Source organism: Lissotriton vulgaris, chromosome 3_1, assembly GCF_964263255.1.
Source record: "Lissotriton vulgaris chromosome 3_1, aLisVul1.2, whole genome shotgun sequence".
In the NCBI taxonomy this organism is placed as follows: Eukaryota; Metazoa; Chordata; class Amphibia; order Caudata; family Salamandridae; genus Lissotriton; species Lissotriton vulgaris.
The window spans coordinates 63,792,169-63,804,927 of NC_141689.1; the positions used below are offsets into that span (position 1 = coordinate 63,792,169).

Below are 12,759 nucleotides of genomic sequence, written 5' to 3' on the forward strand. Positions count from 1 at the left end.
TCCCCCACTGGCCCTGTCCCTCAGCCCTCGGACACAAACAACACTGTAAATTTGGCCCCGAGAGAAAGTTTGTGAGTACCCATGCAATAGTCTTTCACAGAGAATACCAGGACTGGAAGCAGGGTCCATGATGACATGGAGTGAGGTGGTCACCCTCTCTGTCTGTGTTTGTAAATGTGTTTATTTATTATTTATTTATTTATGCGTTTTTATATAGCGCGGACTTTACCCGTAGGTGTCAGAGTGCTTCACAATAGGAACAGAACCGATACATCAGAACATTACAAGTGCACAAAATACAAAAGCAAACGTTACAATAAATGAAGCAAAAATGACAATCGTGAGCCAACAAAATACAAGCGGTAGCAAACGGTGCATTACAAAAGTGACAATCGTGAATCAACAAAATACAAGAGGTAGCAAACTACTTGACACCATTGGCACAGCGCACACCACCCGGCTGGGTGTCTTGGCGCTGCACGCTCTGAAGTGAAGGATACATTGACTTGGTTTATTATACTTGCTGGCCAATATTTCAGCATTTTTAAGACGGGCAGTTCTCGTCTATGAACAGGAGATGGCAGCAATGGATTTGGAAACGAAGGTTGCGCCTCGGAGACAAAGGGTCTTGCAGCTGCGGCAGCGGTGCCCGGCCAGCGGTGAACCCTGCCCGGGCCCCTGAAGAAGAGAAGACGCCTCTCCGCCCGCGGGCCCCTCTGCCCCCCTGGGGCTTCACCGCCGCAGCGGGCGTTGCACCCGAGCAGCCTCCGGACAGGTAGGGCGCGCCCCCTGTGCTCCAATCCATCACTAGGCAGGAGGAGGCAGGGACCCCTGGACCAGTCCCTGCTGGGAAGAGGGATGGAGCCGCTGCGGACAGAGGCAGCGCTTGCTTCTCGCTGGGGCTGTCAGCAGCAGAAATGATGAAGAGGTGTGTGTGTGGGGGGCTGTGAACAGCCATCGGCGCTCTTGGGGCGTCACTGCCCCCACCCCCTCCCCCTCCCTTGAACACCCCCCACCACACACACTCCTCGCTGTCCACAAACGCAGCAGCAGCTCGGGTTTTGAGGCTCGTGATATTTCATGTGGGTCACCGTGCGCAGTGGTTGTTAACGGGCGCCAGGAACAAGAGCCCTTTGCCCCCTTTCCCCATCTTGAATTTATACTCCAGGGCTGAAATGGACAGCGCGCCCGGCTTCGATAAATCCGATTTTCAACAACTCGGCGGGCCTTGCCCCTGCTCTGCCATCATCCATGCAGGGCCTGCTGCTCCAGTCCAGGTTTTCTGCTGCGAATTCTGGGACTTGTAGTCTTTATATGAACACGACCAGTGATTTAATGGGAAAACAAAAAGAGCAGGTACTCATTGAAATTAGCTAGACGCGTGGCAAGTGGGCGGGGTTAAGGCCGGGGCTACGGGAAGATATTATCATACATAATGACTTCTGTACGAGTTGCAGCATATATCTAAACACATGAGAAATGTGTTTGTCAACAAAACAGATTACCTCATTACACAAAATGACAGCCAAACAGTGATATGTTAACATTTCCATGTTTTGAGGTATTTGCTGGAGGGGTGGGCATCCGCGTCACTAGCAGAATACTAATCAAGCTGGTTCCCAAATGAACTCTTTCTCTTTTGATTTACAATTATTCATGGTCCAGAAACCTACGCCTGTGAAAGTAAACGAATGCGGCATGCAAGTTTCCTTAGGGCAGCAGGTTCTTTCCTTTGCAGCCTCTCCCCTGATCAGGACAGGAATACGGAAAGAGATTAAATAAATATGGAAAATACATTAATTTTCGTTTCACCATTGTTTGTGCCAGAGAAATACAATTTACAGGGTTTTAACTTTGTAAATAATCATTGTAATTAGTTGGTCGCACTATTACCTTAATATAAATATAATGTTTATCTTTCTGAAAGGAAAGCTCTTTTTAGGTACTTTTAGATCCGTATCAGTAATCCGATTCAATATGTATATAAATCCTGGCGTTTTCTTTGATCTGCTTTTAAAGCACGTAAGGAGCTGCGAGGGCATCCAAAGAAGCGAGCTGCGAGAGACTACCTCCCAAGCACGGAGCCCTGGCATTGAACGCAGACCGGGTGGGGGTAGGGGCGCTAAAGCACTTTCATCGCTGCACACCAGAGTGACAGTGCAGGGTCTGTCTAGAGACCCTGCCCTGTTAATCACAGTGTGACAAGTGCCCACTCAAACCCCTGCAGTTTGGAACAATGAAATGGGCGCTGCTAATCTTCAGCAGCAACTCTGCAAAAGGGCGGCTACTTCAAGCCTCATTTACTTGCAAGCTGCTCGGAAGCCCTGGAGGCCATGGCCTTGCCCTGAGGTGCAGGAGATGCATAACCTGAGCCTGCCGTCATGGTACCAGTAACCTCCTGGTCTACAGAAAAAGTGCCGGTACTGACAGCACAAATATTCGGAAGTGCCGGTACTCCGTACCGGTGAGTACCGGCCCATTTAAAGCACTGAACACGACTACAAGTCCCAGAAAATCAATGAAAAAACCTGGAGTGGAGCAGCGCATCACATGCGGACCTGGTAAACCTGGCAGGGCTGCGCCTGGAGCCGCAGTTTCGAACTCCAGATGTTTTATAAAGTCTTTAATCTGCCCAGTGAACTCAAGGTCTTTGGGGTAATACTCACACTTAATAATTACAGCACTTTGAAGACCCCACACCATGGTAGCGAGCGCTCTGTAATCACTATAGTGCCCCACCCTCATGGAACAGGCAGCAGACGCCTCTCTGCACACTGTCAACCGCCCCCGCCCCCCGCTGGTCTGCAATCTTCCTTACACTCCTCTGTTTCTTAAGTTTGTATGAACAGAGATGCTTTACTTCTAGCCTCCCCCGAAGGGTTACCGTCTTTACATGTTCAGTAGAGTGATCTGTGCTTTAAAATGTTCTATAATACATTTTCTAACGTGGACCAAGTTGCATTGCCCTAACTAGTAATTAGTAATACTTTATTGTACAATTGTAAGTATCTATAGCAGCAAGGGGAATGATACTTCAGATAAGTTAAAAAAGACACAAGAAAGCCTTAAATTTGGACTATACTAAAAATGTATGTTTAAAATGGTTAAGAAAGAGTGTTTGTCCGCCGCCAGGCGCTTCTGCGTTTCCTCAGGGACACTTTCTTGTGATTATCCAAGCCTCCTTTCCCATTCAAAGTGTGTCTGCAGTCATCATTCCTTGTAGGAGGCAGGCCGTTCTTTTCCCTGTAAGCTTGTGACTTTTAGTAATCTGTGCTTGTTTGATCTTGTTAGCCAACTGTGCCCCTGAGCAGTCTTAGCGTTTTGGCTTTAGGGGTATGCAGGATGCATTATCTTTATCCATTTGTTCTTTCCTTGTGTTAATTCTGGTTTCTACGGCTTCGAGGTATTTCACCAGTCGACAGGCCGTTTGGACTTTGTCGCCTGAGAAGCAGGCCAGGGCTGCTTGTCTGCATGACCTGATCCCTTTTTTATTGAATAGTGGTCTCAGCAGGTTCCTGCGGTCTTTCTGCAGCTCCTTGCAGATGGTAAGGAGGTGGACGATGTTTTCCTCGTCATTCCCGCACAGGCGGCTTTTTGCTGGATTTGGGGAACGCAGCCAAGGGGCCATATGGTCTGCTGAGGGCAATACACCTAGCCGATGTTTTAGGAATGACTCTTCTGTTTTTTTGGTGAAGCTGGTCAAAAGATATGACTGTGGTGTAAGTTTATTGCAGGTTTGTACAGTTAGCCAGCCATGTGCACGCTCCGTCAGTGAAGCAATGTCCTGTAAGATTCCTTCCTGAAAATGTTGTTTACTGCTTTTTTAAAGCCTGCCAGATTCCCTTGTAGACCCCACAGTTGTCGCACCCCCAGTTGTTTTATTGCGTCCTCCAGAAAAAGCCTTGCTGGGCTGTTGTCTTTACTTTGTAGGTCTTTCCAGAGGAGTGCGTTAAGGGTATTTGCCTCTCCCCTGCTGATTTTATACCAACTTTTGAGGTATGCTCCCTTGCGTGCAAGCTCTTCTTTTACCATCCCAAATTCAAGTCGCATCTGCGCTGGAGAAGTATACCTCAAGAGGCCAAACATCATGCGCATCGCTCTTGTTATTACTCTTTCTAATGGTCCGCCATCCATGCCTCTTATTGCTTCACTTCCATATGTAATAGATGGAATCAGTTTGGCTTGGATCAGTTTTATTAGTGGGGAGAAGTTTGGTCCAGTCATCTTGTTTTTCAAATTTCTTAGGGATACAGCTGTCATTAGGTCTCTCTTTTTAATCTCCTCACATTGTGATGTAAAGCTGCCCCTGTGATCTATAATCACTCCCAGATATCGATATCTATTTGTGACTTCCAGTTTCATTGTGTCCATGTACCAACTGGGTGTTGATATCTTTTTGCGATAGTTAAGACGCATCACTTTTGTTTTGTTATAGTTGATGCTGAGTTTATTTGTTTTGGAGTATTGCGAGGAGATGTCGAGGAGTCGCTGTAGGCCAATCAGAGTCCGGCTGATTAGCACCAGGTCGGCCGCGTAGAATAGGTTGGACAGCTGGATGCCCCCTAATTTTGGTGCATGTGAGTTGTTTTCGCTTAGTGTGGTTGATAATTCGGCCATAAAGAGGTTAAATAGAGTTGGCGCTAGCACGCATCCTTGCTTTACTCCTGTGCTAGTTGGGATTTTCTTAGTTAACAAGTCCCCAGTTCCTAATTTACCTGGACCCAAGTATCGCTGTGCAAGAGGATTAGTTGATTCAGCAGTGTTGAAGGAATTTTCATTCTCTTTAGTTTTTGCCACAGCAGATTTCTATTTACGTGATCGAAGGCGGAGCTATATTCGATAATGCACAGGTACAAGGGTTGTTTTCCCTCTAGCGCTGAATCAATCAGAAGTGATAAGGCAAGTATATTTGTGGTCGTCCCCATGTTTTTCCTGAAACCAGTTTGATTAAATGGGATTGCTGATGTTTCTTCCGCCCATGATGTGAGCTCCTGGAGTAAGAGGCCAGCGTAGTATTTTGCCTCGTTATCTAGTAAGGCTATCAACCGGTAGCTTCTTGGGTCGTTTCTGTCACCTTTTTTGAATATTGGAGAAATAATTGCCCCCCTCCATGATCGTGGAATTATCAAGGTCTGCCATATTTTTTCGAACATGGGTTTGAAGGCAGTGGCCCAGAATTCTGGTTCTTATTTGAATACGATTGGAGGTATGTCATTTGGGCCAGGGGCTCCATCTGTTCTCCCTTTCGTGATTCTGTTGGATATATATGAGCTTGTGATTAGTAGTTCCTCGTGACTTACGAGGGTTTCTTTGTCTGGGGACATATGTTCTTTGCTACCGATTTTAGCGTTGCATGTTCCTTTCCGCGGTTCTTGGGCGTCATTAAAGTGTGTACTAAGATAAGTTGTCCAGGCCTTTCTGTCATGTGGGATTCAAACCCCTTGCTTTGCTCGTTGATCAGGCTATTGATCTTTTACCAAAACTGTGCGCTGTTATTTGTTTTGGCGTCGTGTAGGAGTTTTCCCTAGAAGGCCTCGTCAGCGTCTTTTTTTAGTTGCCATATTAGTTTCCTGCGGTTGCCTTTTAGCTGTCTCAGCACTTGGCAGGCAGTGGGATCTATTTTTGCTCTTCTCAGGATGTAGTTAATCTACGTCTTCAGTCTTTTTAACCTGATGTCCTTTCTGAAATTGTGATGACTCTTGTGTGACGTGACGCTGCCCTTTCCGTCTGGCTTGGTGTACCTGTTTCTTTCGGCTGTATCTCGCAGTTTTTTTGTGAATAACTCCCTGCATCTGATTAGATTTGGGAGGCAGATTGTGCCTCAGCTAGAGCTTGTTTTGCTTGCGCTAGGAGGTTATGCGGGTCGTTGGTTTTGCACTTTATCCGTCTTTCGTTTATTGTGAAGTCCAAGCCTAGTTTGCTAGCACCTGGCGGGCTTGGTATTTTCGGTGTATCTATCATTGTTTCCTGGGGCAGGTGGTCACTGTGGTCCATCAGGCAGATGCGCAAGTTTCTTACCCTTTGGTACAGGCTTCGAGAGAAGAATGTGAAATCAATTGTGGAGCTTGCCACTGTGTTGTGGAATGTTGCAGATTGTGGTCGGTCACCTGGAAATCTGCCGTTAACACCTTGCATGAGCTCGTCATGAGGCACGGTGCTCCGGTGCTCATGATGAGCTCAGCTCGTCATGGGCCGTGGAACGCTCAGGTGCGGGGAGAATTCCCCTGCTCTGCTGAGTGTTCCACAGGAGCCAATGCACCTGTGACAAGCTGAGCTCGTCATGAGTACAGGAGCACTGTAACTCATGATGAGCTCAGCTCGTCATGAGCATGCGGGCGCTGTGCGCACCCCCTACCCCCCAGCACAGCGGGGGAATTACCCTAGCAGCGAAGGGGTTAAGTGCCCTGAAGCCCAGCTCTTCTAATTTGGCAAACAGGCTCCTGGCTGTTTTTGGGCTTCTGCCTCCCGAGGTACAGTCTTGGTGTTTTTGCTCCCAGGCAAATGGATCCTCCTCGTCAGTGCATTCCGGGGCCAAGATACTAAGCATATTTAGGTTAAAGTCCCCTGTGATGATTATGCTGTTTGTTTTCTCAGTATTTATTAATTTTACAAGTTCTTCCTTCAGCTGTTGTGATCCCTTGATTTTCTCCCTGCGATGCAAGTAGAGGTTTATTAGAGTTATGTCCTCTTTTGTTTCCTGCCTTCGAAGTGACAGTCACAGTACTTGTATTGCGTTTGGGGCGGCTATGTTGTAGACTAGTGGGACTGCTTCCGCTATCACTGTTATCGCACGGTGAGCTCTGTATAGACGGTAGAAAGTTCAAGTTGTATCCCAACAGCGCTGGAGGAGAGTCGTACCAGGTTTCTTGCTAAGAAAGGATGGCAAATCTTTGCAGGTCGTTGTTTAAGTCTGCGTCTGAGAGCTTGTCGCCTAGGCCGTTCATGTTCCATGAGCATACGCTGAGGGTGCTGATTGTATTAGGTGGTTTTGCGTTGCTTTGTCATTGGTTTGTTGCTTTCATGTTTAGGGTCCTTGAGAGCCAGCTCCAGTTAGGCGAGGGCAGACTGTCATTGACCGATGTTCTATTGTCGGTCTGGGCTCGTTGGGCTAAGTTATCTAGGGTTTTGCTTCGAGCTCCTCTTAGGTCAGTTTTTTTAAGGGATGGTTCTTTTGTTTTTTTCCCTTTGTTCACTGTCGAACAGTAAAGGATCTGGGTATCTTGGTTGAAAGAAAGGCTGTAATTTTATTCCCCAGGAGTCAAACTTTGCTTTTTCTTTTAGTAATTTCTCCGGGAATTCTGCTGTGACCCATACTGTTTTTGTTGATTCTACTCCAGGGTGCCCCAAGGGTTCTATAAATTCTACAGATTCCAAGTCAGTAGATGATATAGTTTTGAGGCTATCTATGTTTTTCAGTAGCCGTAATATGTTTCCCCTGTTTAGGATGTCCATTGGGCCCCTTGATTGATACTCTGGGTGGAACATTACTGTAGTCGTACCGGCTTGCCCCTATCATGTGTCCGACTGTTGTTGATGTTGTTGATTGGGGCTTCCCCTCGACCCTGGAGTTCCTCAGTTTCTACTGTGTTGTGTTAATCCATTATTTTACTGCTTTTCCTCAGTTCATGTTGTGAGGGGTGCTTGCTGTGGTTGTTGCGGCCCGTTGGGGGCTTGCTCGAGGTTGTTTATCATCCCTTGTCGGGGGGGATTTTTGGTATGGCCTTGATCGTACGGTCGAATTCTTTCGAAGTTTTCCCTGTCAGTTATATCCTTAGCTTCTTGTGGATTGTTCCCCTTTTCAATATCGTCTTTGACGGTTTTTTGCATTGGTTGTGGCGAGTATGATGTTGTTTTCTCGATTTTGATAGGTGGGCTGTTGATAGGCCTTCTATCTAGTGACGGGTTTGTTTCAAGTTTTTTCACTATTCGGTTTTTATTTTCTGAGTTGATGCTCTCACAGTCAGATGCATCTCTCGTCTCAGTCAGCCTGTCTTGTAGTGGGTTAGCTGTTGGATTCTCGCTGGTGGAGCCCTTGCACCATACAATTACCCCTGTTGTTTTCCTTTGGTTTCTTCCCATCCTTTTCTGTTTTCTTCCCACTTTGCCTTGTTGGAGATGGGTCAGTACTCCGTTTTTTCGGGATGTGCTGTACTCTCTGTTGGGGAGATTTGGGGTCCTTCAAGATGTTGTTTAGTGTTGGCCAGTGCGTTCTTTTCGTTTACTTTTTCTCTGGACGGGAGGGGATTTGAGGTTGTCTTTGAATTATCCTGATTTGGAGGCTGTGATACAACTTGCGAGGAACGTGCAATTTCGTATCTACTCTCGGAGTTGTTGCTAGGGCGGTTGTTTTTGACTGCGTCCCTAATGTCAGAGAGGAGGTTGTCCATTGCTATTGGTAGTGTTACTAATTTGTCCACTATTGTAATGCAGGAGCAGTTAGATTCTATTAATTGAGTCTCGGCTTGGGCCCTTTTTATCATGCCATTCAGCTCTGCTAACTTGCCGTCAATGTTGGCAACGAATATGGACAGGGAGTTGAGGACGGAGAGTTGTAAATCCATCTTGTCAGACTGGTATTGAATGGCATTGACTGATAATTGCATTGTGTTCAGAAGGGATGCCCAGATGTCTTCCTTGGCGTTTGGTCTTTCCATCCCCGGGTTTTCGCAGATGCTCTCTCCTGACGGTTCCCGCTTCGATTCAGCATGGTAAGATGCTACCAGTTCTTTCCACTCTTCCAGAGTGAGGTACGAGGTTTGTAGGTCATTTATCCTGGATATTGTAAATCATGTACTAGATTGTATATTGGAAGGAGTAAATTGGCTCAGGGGATCTATTTCGGTTGGTATTGGGGCGCACCCTTGCTCAGCGCCGTCCTTTTGCAACTCTGGTTTGTCGAGTTTCTCATGTTGTTGGTCATGGAATTGAAGTGAGAGCTGCCTCTGGTCTCTTGTTTCCTGTATTGTTGTGGTGGTTGGTTGCCCAGCTGCGTCCGGATCTGCCCTTGTTGTAGCTTCACTCACTTCCTTGGGTTTGAGCGTTGCTAGCCTAGCTAGCCTGTCCACTGGCATTGTCACTGTATGTATGCAGGTTTTTATTTCTTTTTGTGTTGTTAGATCTGTATTCTGCGTAAGTTCGCTCTTCTGTGTGTCGTCCTGCAAGGGTAGATCCTGGGGTCCCTGGTTTGCTTCCCTGTCTGGTCCACCGTGACCCGCGGAGGTTCCCAGTGAACCTTGCCTTTTCTTCTTGGGTGCAGGGCACTCGAGGTGTTCCTCCTTGATGCAATTGTGTTTATCGTTGTGACTCTTTAAGCTTATGGGAGTTGTGGAGCACCTCTCCCTGCTGGCTTTTGGTGGGAGGATGGAATTTGGATTCACCACTTTTGTGAGTTCCTTTGTGTCGTCTTGTGCATTGCCTTTTGCAGTTGTTTCTGCATTTGGGTCAGCCCACTCTTGTCTTTGTACCTGGGCCTGTGCTGGTTGGTCCCCCGGGGGCCCTTTGTTCGCTTCTCCGCTAGTTGCAGATGCTCCCAGCTCTGGGCTGTTTTCCCTTTTTTGGCGGTCCGCTTTGTTCGTTTCCACCTTTGGCACTCGTTCTAGATCCTACTCTAAGGGAGTTGTCCTGTTTGATTTAGTTGGTTGGAGTGGTGTTGGTAGATTGCTTGTGCTGGCATTATTTAAGTAGAGGACCGTGTTGGGATCTTTGATGAATGCGAATTTTGTGTAAATTTTTGGTTGAAAGCCCAATTTGATCTCAAAAGGGCTGTATAAGTGTTTGCACGCTTTAGTGTCTCCATGACTAGTGGGCGGGGGTAAATCAGGGAGGGTTCTCCTTCCTCACCTTCGTTCATTCCCTTACCCTTCCCATTTCCTTCGTTACAGACATCCATTAGATCCCTTTTGAGTTTCTTCTTTGCTTTCCTTAGTCTTTTCGGGGGGTTTGTAGGTACCACATTGTTCCTTGGCTTCCCAGACCTCATTTTGCAGTTTCTCTCTTTGACCTTTTCATATCCTTGTGTCTCCTTTCGCTCCATTGCTTTGGGTTAGTAGGAGTAGTTATGAGATTGGGATAGGAGTTTGGCAGGTGTTAATGGGAGTTTGTGGCTCCCTACTCCAGCTGCAGCTGTAACACGGGCTGCCTCTGCCTCCACCGTGTGCGCTTTTTCCTCTTTTATGCAGCCCCACTCAGCCTAGCTCTCTAGATTTTTCAGACCCTTAGTCTAGCCTCAAGCCTCTAACTCCTGTTTTTTCTCCTGTTTTTCTTCTTAGGCAAAGGAGTGCGGCTAAGCGGTGGGCGGTGTGAGGCAGTGCTGGGGGGAGCAGCAAGCGGGTTGTTTTACGACTTTAAATTGTCTTGGCTTGTTTTGGTTAGGCTTAGGGTTTAGGCTGGTTAGGCTTAGATTTACGTTGATGCCCCTTTAAGTGACAGTACCTAGTGGCAAGGGGCAACAAAGAGCACAGAACAGCAAAAAGAAGCACTCTCACCGGTTTTCCAACTCGCCAGTTGCAGCTTGCAGCATGCAGCTTGGGCAGGCTCGTAGCTCGAGCTTCAGTGAAGTGGGGGAAGGCGGAGCAACGGGCTACCGGCAGGAGAATCACGGATGGTCTCCCCCTCCAGTCCCCTTTGCTCGCATCGCTTGCTCCTCTAGCAGTGCCTCGCAGCAGCTCACTGCAGCTCCTCACGGACACTGGAGCAGTCGGACACCAGGAGCGCCAGGAGCACTGGGAGCGCCAGGTGCCGTGTGTCGGGAGCCGGTGCTGGGCACTGGACGCCGTGTGCCGCGTGCTGGAAGACTGCTCTGGATCTCTATTTCTCTCTCGGGGCTCAAGGCATGGGGCACGGGGGTCAGGTTCTTTGTCCCGGGTTCACCCGCCTCGACCCAGCCGCCGTCCGCCGCCCGCAAGCCCGCTGCACTGCTCTGCTCAAGCACCTCTTTCCGACTCTATGCTCTGCTCTGGGGGTCACAGAATGAAAGCTTCTCTTGCTGACACCTCCAACGCTCCGCGCATTGCCCTTACGTTAGAATATCAGCAAAGTTGAATCGGCTTTCCATGCTTGAGGACAAATGTAAGTGCTAATGAATTGGATAATGCTAATGCTTGTGATTTACAGCACCTAGAAACAGCAGACGTCCTGTAAAAGGGGCTACATAAAAAGTTATTAAATGAGACTTCCCAACAACTTCTCTCCTTCTACCTTTCACGCTTGAATACTCTGTATCTTAACCGTGACACAACCAATGAAAGCTGGCACTGTTATACTCATTCTGTATCCACACGGCTTTGAATTGCCTCATAAATCATGAGTAAAGTGGCGCAGCGCAAACCGTTGCCTCACCGTACGCTGCGCTCAGGAGGCGTTCCATGAGCGTTACGGTTGGTGTTTCCGTGCAACACCCATGGATTTTGAAGCTGCCCCAGATTAAGTTAGTATTGACTTTATCAAGGGAATGTCCGTTTGTGGACTAGTACATCAGCGTAGTATACTGCTTACTATATGAAGATTTGTATTTCATCATTCCCTGGTGTTTAGTGGACTATCTGCCACCCTCGGGCTGGCATGTTGGAGGTATTGTCCCCAATCTACCCCCGCCCCCACCCGAGAGGCTGAAAGACTATCTGGAGCCAGGGGGGGGGGGAGTGTGGCCTGATTCCAAGATGGACTGGCCCCCTCCCCCTTATTCCTTGGCATCCTCCCTCCCCCCCAGGCATTGGCAGATTGGCGATAAATGTCCCAATCTTCACCCCTGGGGGCAGAAAGATTGTCTTGGGCAATGGATGGGAGTTGGTCCAATAGCACTACAGGCCGTCTCCCCACCCCTTTTATCAAGGATTAAACATTGTCCCTTGTGTCTAGTTGTGCTTTATGCCCTCTTAGGGTAGTGATATTTGGGATAAACCCACCAATCTGCCCATCCCAGGGGGGGGTGGGGGGGGGGGGGGGGAGGGGTCAGAAAGACTCACAGAGTCTTTTGTAAAGAAAAAGCAACGCGCCATGTCTGGGATGCAACTTCCTCCCCTACTGATTCTCGGGATCTAGTGGGTCAATCCCTGCTCAGGAATCACCCTCCTGTTGAAATGCGTGAGCAGGCCTCCCCCTTTCAGCAGTATCTCGCCCATTGGTACCTGGAATCGGGGGCGGACCTGTGTCTCCGAGCACTGCATGGATTGCAAATGGAGGGAGCTGGAATAGTCCTTATACTGTTACCTGCAATAGTGACAGTGTCAATGCACAATGCACGGAATTCGTCAATGCACGTTATTCGTCAAAAAATGAACATGTTTCGGGTGTGGGGGAAGCTCTTCATCAGGGCTGCCGCGACAATCCACGCCTTCCATTCTCCAGAGGCAGTGAGGCGTACATGGATGTCACATCCACACATTTATGGGGCTTCTTACTCTTAGGTTTATCTAGTTGCCATGTTCTGGCTGCTCTTTGTAAGCATCGTCAGAGACATCGAAAGGTCTGCCCTTGCAGAGGAAACAGAATTTGTTCATGGCTGGGTTTGCATGCATTAGCACATCAAATGCAGGTCTATTGGCTTTGTTAATGCTTGTGTATATACTGTTTGTTATTCAGTTATTTGCCATTTTGTAGTGTTGTGTTACTCCCATATTATTGAGTCACACCCTATACATGCTTTGAGTGCCAAAAGGTAACTGCTTCCTCTCACACTTGACTATGCTAATAGTTCACCCTCTCACACCTGTGTGCACAAACTCTTCATTCAAAGTGGGCGCAGAATCTTACTGCTGTGTT

General features: G+C 47.9%; 1 protein-coding gene across 1 annotated transcript in view; it reads left to right on the plus strand.

Moving 5' to 3' along the window:
- Positions 1 to 643: 643 nt before the first annotated feature.
- LOC147725964 (uncharacterized) overlaps positions 644 to 12,759 on the plus strand; it is a 71,976-nt gene continuing 59,860 nt past the window's right edge. Inside the window, exon 1 of the mRNA XM_086960087.1 lies at positions 644 to 775. The gene's annotated coding sequence lies outside the window, so the exon portion shown is untranslated. The remainder of the gene's footprint in view (positions 776 to 12,759) is intronic.